This window comes from Excalfactoria chinensis, chromosome 5 (genome assembly GCF_039878825.1).
Source record: "Excalfactoria chinensis isolate bCotChi1 chromosome 5, bCotChi1.hap2, whole genome shotgun sequence".
Classification (NCBI taxonomy): Eukaryota; Metazoa; Chordata; class Aves; order Galliformes; family Phasianidae; genus Excalfactoria; species Excalfactoria chinensis.
Window position 1 is genome coordinate 52113217 of NC_092829.1, and position 11343 is coordinate 52124559.

Below are 11343 nucleotides of genomic sequence, written 5' to 3' on the forward strand. Positions count from 1 at the left end.
GAGAACATCGCTTCCTTGTGGTCACCCAAGCTCAACCCCCACAAGGGTTGAAATTCTCCCCATAAAGACAGACTGAGAACACTGACATTCACAGCAGGCATGAACACTCAGCTCCACAACACTGACAGAAACAAACTGAAAGTTATCAGTGTGGTAAGCTGCACTGTAAACAGGCACAGAGCCAAAAACCATGTATCCTTTAGAGATTGCTGTATAATACTGAAACATGAGAACAGCATGTTCACTCACATTCGAGCAAACCGGCAGAAATGCACTATGAATGAGAATTAATAACTGCTACATCAAAAAAGGCAACCAAGATGTTAGCCATTTTATAGTTCCCTGTCATATGCCGAACCACACACAGACCAGGATAAATAGGTATTGGAACCGGTAGGCAATCGTAAACAACATTCAGTGGGTAGCATCAGTTACGATGCCATTTAACACCGGTCTCAAGTTGATTTCAAAACCACAAATATTTACTTATAGCTGGGTAAAAACATTGAAAACAGTTGAACAGTTGTAGAATGAAAAACCTGTTGCGTTTTCTGGAGGTGGTATTGTGCATTTGGTTGAGAACAATCCCATAATTTATTTCTAAGTGCCTAGAACAGTTATTGGGGTCTGAGTTGTGAACATCTAGATAAACCTGACACAGAAGGAAACCCCCTGTTTTCAGTCATACAGATACAGTGGCACTGTGAGGAGGAAACTGTTCCCTCAAGGGCATCTGACTGCACCTAATGGGGAGATGGTCTGGGAGCCAGAAGCAACATAACTTGGGCCAGTTTTGGTAGCATATTCTCCCAGATTCAGTCACACAGTTGAGGCATTCTCAAGAAACAGAAAAACTGCGAAGTGCTTATAAAGAATAGGTGAAAAAAAATGCATTCTCTGATATACAATCATGCTTTTACCGAAGCCTGAAGGAAATGCAATAAACTCACAAAATATAACCAAAGCACATAAAAAACAAAGGAAGTTCAGAAGGCAAGAGAGGAATAAAGCACAGTAAGCAGTTGAAATTAAGGTAACAAACAGCTGCAAAACATTCTGTAAGGCTGGAAGTCAAAGCAAAACACTTAATATTTTCCTATTCTATAACCAGTGGTTCCAACTCTACTGCAGTTTGCTTAATATTTACCAGAAGCTTTTCCTACATTTTTCTCTTGTTCTATCCCTACATACTGCAATCCTTTTTCTTTATATTCAAGTCACACTTCCAGCACTGCTCTCAGCTCCTTTTAGTTGCTGGAGTATTTCTCCATTGGTTTAAAAAGGAGCTCAGAAGCTCACAGCTTTTTAAAATTACTTGTATAAGTTACATTGCAAGCAGTCATGTATTCTTTCACTCACTGTACTACTTCACTAACCTTCTAACCAAGAATCTTTAGAGGTTTTCCCTCTTTTTGTTTAATTTAAAGACTTATGTTTGAAACCCTTCAAAAGCACAGTGTTGTTCTTACTGCCTTGTATGGGATCCAAAAGAACACAGAACCAAACTTGCCTGAGCTTTTACTGAGTTGGCAAGAAAAACTCCCTTTTACAGGAATATTTTAAGAATGGCAATTCCAGGCTAATTCTTTGTAGTATTACTATCTACAGGTGTGAGGCTCTAAACATTTCTGTGAATATGAGAGGTTTAGCTGAATTAACAGGGTATCTTTAAAGTATCTCTGATCAAAGCTAGATGAAACCTGTGCAATGCAATCTGTCCTTGATGCTGCTACAATGACTGCTTCCCCTGGCTGACACAGCATCTCCAACAGTGACCTTGAGTGCTTATAATCCATCCTGATGTAGACCAGCTGAAGACATCAGTGCCTCCTGCACTGCAAAACAGTCCAGCTAACTACAGACAGAGTAAATTTTTTGTGTTAAACAACCCACAATACTACTGAAAGCAGTGGGAACTGCACACTACCTGGCAGCCTACTTACAAATGTGACTATTGAGGAAAATGAAGCATTTCTTGTAGATTTAAAGATGATACCCTCTACATTTATTACCAAAAGATATTTCCAATTAACTTCTGTTGCTTAAACCAGATGACAAACAATGTAAGGCAGGCACATCACCTTCTTCCTCATAACAGTCTTGCAATAACAGCATCTTAAGCAAATCAAGAACAACCAAAAGCCACTGTGTTCTAACACTGTTTTGAATGGTCTTCTATGTCACCCCTCTGTTTCAAAATCACACGCATTTCAGAGCAAAGATGCATCACCAGCTGACCACAAGGACTTATTCATCTATTATGCACACATACTGCTTTCACATATCTAATAAACAGTGCTTTGAAGGAAGTTCACAACAGTTTGACTGCCTTGTTTCTGACGTCACTCTTCCTTACATTTTCAGCACCTACCACCCACTTCTTCCCCTTGCTTTCCAAAAGATTGAGGAGCTCAACATTCTGCTTTGGATGTCAGTGACATGTTTTTTTCCTGCAACATTACAGCAGTGTGGAAAAAAAACACCATACTTTTCACAATACAGCAAAGGGCTGCTGTTATCAGAGGATGCACATTACAGAACAGATAATGGTCAGTGTTCACTAGTCTACAAGTGGGCAAAAAATAAAGCAAACTCCTGTTGCAGTAAGGAACTGAATAAAGAAATGCGGCATTAAAAAGGTGATGGAAGACACTACAGTCCACATTTCTTAGTATAAACTAATGTTAATAAATGGATCATTATTGTTTAATAAAAAGTACTGTAAAGTGGAACTCCTGGCTACAAGTCACCTCCGTGATGCATGAAAATACACAGTATCATACAAAATATATTTAAACATACATATATTTTACATCTACAAACTAAACCTACTTCCAACACTGAAAACTTAAGTACTGCATTCTTTAAATGAGAAAATCTTCCAGAGAGCCAAGGAACAACAACAAAAAAAAACCCTCACAACTAAGAAATACCTTACTAACAATAAAGTATTTGACATTTTAACTGTTACCCTGTTATTGCTCTAGCAATTATGGCATCGTAATAACTGAATATTTCAGTTAAGCCAGAATAAAAATTGGACTCATAAGCAAGAGGTTGATTACTAAAAGAATGTTTCCAGTATGAACAACAGACCAAAGAAATTTACTCCAGTCTACACAGAGGTGGGGGTACTTCCCTAGTACCTATCCTTAATTAAAAACCTTTAATCAAAGGTTGCACTTCCACCTACACTTCCTGCAACTAAGTCTTACCAAAAACACATACCTTGTCTGTGAATTTCTGTTCACAAAGAAATCAGTAGCCAAGTCTTAAAATTTGATCATTTAATTGTACGTAATGCAATTGCTAATGGCTAACTTAGAAACTATTGGTCATTCCATTTTCTCTCACCAAACCCAGTGAAACTACATTAGCTACATTTCCACTGATAATATAGCAATGGCAATCAACTATATTTCACCCTTGTTAGATGTGAAAAACTTCCAGGGGAAACACATCAAATATTAAAAACAGTGCCCATGAAATTCAACAACTGGTCATTTAGCAAATCTATGTTAGAAGTATATATTTACAACACACAAAAGAATGTCAGTATGCAAGTTAGAAAGAAGTTCAGATAAGTGCTGAAGGTACACATCTGGATAAGGATCTCCAAGGTATGCTTTAGTGGTTTGCTGTAGCTATGGTAATGGGAGAATGGTTGGACTGGATGGTCTTGGAGATCCTTTCCAACCTTATGATTCTCTAGTGTTTTGTTGTGTATGTGAACAGACCTACTGAAGGAAACAAAGGCTGTTTGTAACTTAATAATTAAAAATGCTTCTAATCATTATAGAAACCTTCATTACTACCATAAAATAATTAGCATTTTCTAACCATTACAGATTAAGAGAAGGTGGTACAAATTGTGTTAAAGCTGATATAGAAACCCAAAACAAATAAGATAACAATACTTTTGAGACTGACTTCAAGATTTATATTGTTATATCTAGATGGGCAACAATATAAGCCACTGTATTATTCTGGACAGAATTTCACAGCTCTAGGCAAAATAATTCAGTAAATTTAGAACCTATCCATAATGATAATGAACTCAATATTCTAGCCATCTTGTACCATCAGTTCCCAAGCAGAACATACTAGTGACTGATAACACTAATCAGAGTGCGCTAAAGCTTGATATTGCTTTTCATAATTAGAATGATTGTCAGTCATTTAGTCTAAGCATTTAAGGCTGAAGATTAAAAATATTGCAACACTGAAATGCTCAAAGCTTCTTGAAAAATCTTTTTCCCCTCATTTCTCTACAGAAGTCATTTTGTGATTTTCTGTTTTTGTCTATAGTCCTTACAAGAACAGCATCATAGAGAGAAAGCCAGATCAATGAGCTGACTAGAAACAGAAGCAGAAATAGGCCCCTTAGCAGGACACTGAATTCATTTTTTATTTGGTCATAATTTCCCAGATTAGACAGCATTTTAAAACTGCTTTTTGAGTCTATTTATACACTTCAACTAATTTGCTTTGATATGCAGGTAAGTAAAAGATTCCCCATCAAAAAGCTAGTAGTAATAATCTCATCAGTTTACAGAAAAATGCATCAAATCAGTGAACTAAAGCAAAAAAAACAAAACAAAACAAAAAAACAACAACCAAACAAAAACCAAAAAGCAATGATAGACAGCCAAGTCTCAAAACCAATGCTGTGTAAAATATTAATTTCTAGGAAATAAAGTTTCTATATGAAATCTGCATTTATAAAAATAAATGGAAAAAAACTCCATGACAGAATTATAGAGTAGCCTGAATAATTCCATGAAAATTTAAGCACAGCATTCTAAACTAACATTTTGTTCATTTCATAAAGGATTGCCTTTGCAGTGACTGAAAACATAAAGTATTACTGAGTATATAAACCTCAAAACATGTAGGTGTTTTGGAACAAATGGTCTACAAGAGTGCAGCATTCAGCAAGCATGTACAAATATTTGTCAGTCATACAGCAGGCTCCCTGAACTCTACTACTCTGAATATGTCCACATAATTATGGCTTGTTTGTATGAAATGTGGTGCATGAAAAAATGTGAAGAGGTTTGGTCTTAGCTACTATAGCTGTATCAGCTCAAGAAACCTACCCTAAACACTTCTTTGCCCATGTGTGAGCAGACAGTAAACAGATTCAGAGCAAGGCAATGGCACCTATTTCCCTGTTGCTTCTACTGAAGCAGCAAACTGCAAATGTCACCAGGCAGCTCTTCAAATTCACTTCCAATGGGACCTCTATCATAGCCTTTGCTTCCTCTAAGGACTGCATAATACTGACACTAACCACTGCAGCAATGGCTTAACAGCACACAGTCATGGCATATAAACTACCCATTTGTAGGAAAACAGTTTCAAATGAGGAAAAGATAGCAATCCTTTACAATGTAAATTGTCAGAGATTAGAAACAGAAAGTATTCTAAAGACTACAGAGAACATGCATGAATCCACCCCCAAAGGTAGCCACAAGCCTCTCTAATTAACATAAGTTTCTTAACATTGCTTGCTATCTACTAATAACAATAAACAATTTATTTTGCTCACAGTATGCTGAGGTCATGAACTTCTCTACCACTATGCACAAATCCCAGACTTCATTGGACTCATTTTCCTCAGAAAGCCATAGAAATTAAGTGCTCATCAGAGAGAAAGGATCCAGAGAATGCTCAATGCACTGCAGCACTCACTACTGTGAATTCAGGCCCCAAAATAGCTGTCTCAACAGGTCAGGAGAATACTCAGACATATCAGCATCAGCAAACATAGCCTAATAAAAGCAAGATACCACAGAGGAAATAAGACACGATGATGCCAAACAGCCCCAAAAATCAATCTAACCTGCAGACTGACATCATACCCCATAATCCGAACCTTGCCTGATGCCCCCAGCTGCAAACTATACCTGAGTGTCTGCTGGTTCTGCTCTGCTCAGACAAGTGCTGACTGACTAGGCATCTGCCCTGCAGCTGTGTGATCACAACGAGCTCTTGGCTTCCAATCCCCTGGGTAGAAGCCAGTACTGCCCTGCTCCCTAACACTTTAAACAGCAAGTTGAGGTGTTAATTATGTGCAAGTATGAGATCAAAGGTAGTTTTTTCAGTTACAGAGCTGATATCCAAAGTACTAGAAGTGGGACAGTAGACAGTGCTACAATCTAATTTTCTTGAACATAAAAGCAAACATTTCAAATCACTATGCTGTTTCTTGTTTCAGTGCAATCGAGCATAGGTTTGGAAACACAGCAGATTGTTGATCACCCCTATTTGGTATAGCTCAATACTACACAAGAAATTCTCTGCACAGGCTGCCCAGAGAAACTGTGGATGCCCAATCTCTGGAAGCATTCAAAGACAGGTTGAATGGGACCCTAGGCAGCCTGATCCATTGGGCGACAACCCTGCCCACAACAGGACACTTTAACTGGGTGACCTTTAAGGCCCCTCCCAACCTAAGCCATTCTATGATTCTTCCCTTTTAATGAAATCCTTATGGATTGTAAAGTTAAAGACAAAAATGCTATAAGGACTGAATCAAAACACTGCTTATAAATAACTACTAAATACACAGAACTACAAAGGTAGAAAACTACATCATTAAGTATAAATGGCTATAGAATACCTGTCAGTACATGTTACAGTTGGAAAGACTAGTGCAGAGGAAAGGCAATACAAGAGTGAAATGGCAAAAAGGACAAAGGAGAAAGAATGCTCACCTGTCTCCAAAAATGGAGGCTCACAGGGAAAACTCCACAAGGGAGGGATCTCCAATAAGAGATCCACTCCCAGCAGCTTTCAGCCCTTAAACGAGATCTAAGAGAGGTGCAGCTAACTCCACCCCCTCCAATCACAGCTGAATTGCCTTCACCTGTGCTCTCAGGGACTCAGTCCTTTCCCCAGGTGATCAATCAGTAATTCAGGCCAAGACTCAACAGTTACCATACAGTAAGATAAAAACCAAGAAACCAAATTTTCTATTTAGCACACAATGAAATAAGATGATGCCATTTAAACATACAATAGAAAAAAAGAAAAAAATCTCTTCTACCTCCTACCTGTGACCAAGACATATTTTTCATCATGTATCTGCAGCTCTTATTCAAGAGAGACTTAACAGAAAAGCTATTATTACCTTGCCTTCTTTAACTCAAATAATATGGAAAATTCCTGCCCTGTAATCCTTGACATTTTGAATCCAAAATGCTTGAGACCTGAAAAATATTCAATGTCTCAAACTCCTGATGAATTCAAAGCAAACAGAGGTCACCTTGAAAGAATAAGCCCTTAAAAAAAAAAAAAAAAAATCAGAATTTATTTACCCTTACGCGTACCATCTGCCGAACATACAACTTGCTGTAATGCAGAAGTATCTTATTCAGTTTGAACAGAAAAACAAGAGGTACTTTTATTTCACATCAACTATCCTTTGCAGCTTCCTGTATTTGAGTTCCACTCTGCAAGAAAAAGAAATAGAATGACGTCCTGAAAAGCCATACCAATAGGGGACAACAATAGGCAGAAAGTCCATTCACATTGCAGATGAGCCACACCAAGGAAACATATTACAGGCTCCAACTGAAAATAAACCCTCACTGACAGAACAAAAGTGAGAAACATCCCTGAATCTACAGGGCAGAGCAAGCATATACCACAGAGCATCAAGTGTGGAGTAGGCACTGTCCTTCAATTAGATGTAGCAGAATAAAAAATTGAACGCTGCCGTCCTATGCACGTGTTTGGATTTCTTACCAAAATATATTGTGAGGGGTTAGTCACCCTAGCAAATGAAAATAAACATGCAGTGTGGTGCTCAGGACAGCCCCTTTTCAACAGCATAAATCAGTAACACAGCATATAATAAACAAAAGTACAATTCGTAGAATGGCATGGTTAGGATGGTATTTTACAGGTAATCAGGAAGATTACCACAAAGGATAGAGATAATCAAAGATAAATGAAATGCTCACCCATGTCCCAGACTCATAGCAGAAAACAACAAAAGGAACAACTTCCAGAAAGAGACCCTCCCCAAGCAACAGTCAGCCCTTAAATGGGGTTTAGGAGAGGGGCAGCCAGGCTGAACTGCCTTCACCTGTGCTCCCAGGGCTGACTCAGTGCTTGCCTCAGGTGATCCATCAGCGGTTCAAGCCATGACACAACAGTTCCCATACACACAGTATCAATATAATTAAAAACAAGCAAAATAAATTGACTTTTCAGTTGTTACATATTGTGGTACTAGATAAAACACTGTCTATTACTGACACGTGGAGTTTTAGGTAACTTCAGTGCAAAAGCACTGGACTCAAAGCCAGCATACTTAAGGTAAATTGGAAATACAAGAGTGATACTGAATATTCCTGATTTTATTTTATTTTATTTTTTTTCATTTCCAACCAATGTTTGTATCCCTGAAGAGAAATTCAGAGTAAATTTATGTTCTTCTACAAATATATAAATATATATATATATATACAGTGCCAGTTACACAGCACTGCAGAACAAATAATTTAAAAACCATTCGGCACTCAGGAAGGGTAACAATGGTAGAAGCACAGACTTAGCATGCAGGCTAAAAACTTCAAAGTACCCTCTCTAACCCCACACCCCACAGGTGCAACAAGTACCTTCCCAGGTGTAAGATGAATTACATTCTGAATTCATTACAAAGCTGCACCGATAGGCCCCTGAGCCTCTATCAAAGATGCAGCTGCTGCTCCTGAGTTCACAGTGTACCTATAATAGATATAATGCATGAAGTACCTCTCTTGCGATTGCAAATTTAACCCAATAGCTGATTTGTTTTCAATGGCAATACCACATGTGCATAAGTAAACATATAACAAAATGAAGTTTTTACTTACCTTCTTTCCCTCTAATATAATATGTTACCAGATTTTGACATGTAATTTAAGTTTTCTCTTCTTTCCTTCTTTACCCTTACATATTTATTTTCCAAACGACCTGCTACAGAAAAAGGTCTCAAGAAACATTATAATTCTACATAAAAGGATTAAAAATAATAATTCAACCATTTTGGTACATAATGGTTTAATGACTTTTCTTTCAGAATTAATGTCATCAGAGCTCTGAACACACAGAAAGCATGGTAGCAATAGGTTCATGTTTGTACCTGGTTGCCAAGTACAACATATTTATGCACTTTTAACCCAGCATTAACGTCAACAGCTTTTTCCACATCAGGTGATCTCTGTGGAAATGAAGGAAAATTCATCTCAAAAAAATATTGCCAACTTTTCTACAGACCCTTTTTTCAAGCAGAGGCGCACAAATACGGTAAGCCTCCAAACGAGAGACTTATTCACTACAGAATCAGAAACATTCCGTCATTATGTTATAGCAACAGGAAAAGAGAGACCCTGTCCAATGATTAAAAATATTACAGGCTGCCACTTAGGTTTATTTTATGATAATAAAAAAAATTAATTTATATGTTGTGATATTATACATATATATATGTGTATGCATATATATATATATATATAATCTTGCATCTGTTATTGTCTCATGCCAATTAATTAAATAAAAAACAACAGGCCCGTATTCATAACAGGCCAACATGACAGTAGAAGTAATAAAGAGTCAGTAAGAAACACCTAGAAGAAGCTAGTTACATAACCTCAAGAACCATGAATAGTTCACAATTAATTTGAAGACTATCAATTACCTCTGTAAAGCTTATGCAAAAAAAGTCATGTACGCTCAGAATTAGTTTCAGGAGTCTGCTATCACCAGATATACACACTTTCACAAATTACTTGGACATAGAATAGGCTTTCTGACATTTTTTTGCTGTATCTCCATAGTGGATTTATCCTACATTTATCCAAATATGAAAAGTTAGTATTTCGTATTCTTGGGCAGTTTAACAATGATTTCCCATAGCCTAAGTCGAGTGACTTTCATCACCTAAAAGCACACTTGACAGGAACTTTCCACATCAGGAGGTACAAGACAGTAATCATTTATTCAAGATTATGACCTGATCCAAGTTCTTTGAATACTAATATTATGCAAAATAAATAAAGAAATAAATATCATTTTCCTGCTCTAGAGCTCCTTGAATAGTTTTACTGATTGATAACACATTCAAATCTCATTACCATAAGAAGTTCATAACACCCATTAGTATCTCTAGACACCAAGAGCTCCGTTGTCACGAGTTAGATGTAATCATGGTAGCAGTGGGCTTTCTCATTCCCTCGAGCTCTCCAAATGATTCCACGTGGCATGGGTGTCACAGAAACAGGCAGTGCACAACAGATTTATGTGAGCAGAAGAATCTCTTTCAAATACAAAAACTACACCATCAAACAGAATTGGCCTCCTGCAGAATCAATCTGAGAAAGCTTAGCCAGACTCTAAAAAAAAATGCCCATCGGGGTGACAGAACATTTGCTTCAATACAAATTTCAGTAGATAGGTTGAAGTTTTCATGTAAACAATGTAGCATCACAAATCATGATCACTGTAATAAAGGGGGTGAAAATAAACATCTCTGACATCATGTATTTAATTCAATACTTCAGCTGGCAAAACACTCCTTCAGAGCCTGGCCTTGGCACTTGAGACTGCTATAAAAAGATTAATGTATATATATATATATATATATATATATGTGTGTGTGTGTGTATGTGTGTGTGTGTATTTAATTAAGGGCCAGTAGATAATTAAGTATCAGTAACAGAAATCTGATTGGATGCTGCTGTGATTTCATGAACTCTAATGGAGCCTCCTCCAAATATTTTTTTCAACACTGCAAGTGAGCATGAAATATCAAAATCTCATTTAGCATTATTTTTAGCTAAAATGTATGTCAACGTGAAATCATTTGAACTACATTATTGGAACTAAAATGTTCCCCTGTGTAACGCCATTCACGTCAGTTACATCAGGAATGCATTTCACCGTGATAATCTAAAATGCAAAATGCCCAAGTGATTACAAAATTATTTTTCTGATAGTAGTTGGTAACCACCATCACTGTAAAAACTCAGGCAAGGAGCAGTAGTAGCATTTCGGAGCAGTAACAGCTCAAATACTGGGTTTCTCTGGCACAAATTTCCATCTATGTGATACTCTAGGGAAATTTTGGTCTCTTGTTAAGCACTTGGGATCTTTGGGTTTTAGCATGGTAAGGGTAGGACTTTAGCTTTCTCATGCTGTGTTGTTAAGTGCGTGGACTAATGAACAGATGAATAATCAAACAAAAAAGCCAGCCCAAGTGAAGGTATTTGCTTCCATTCTGAAATGTACAATCCTTTCTATGATTCAGAATGGTCTGCCAAACTGATAGTACAATCTAATATTAGGCGATGC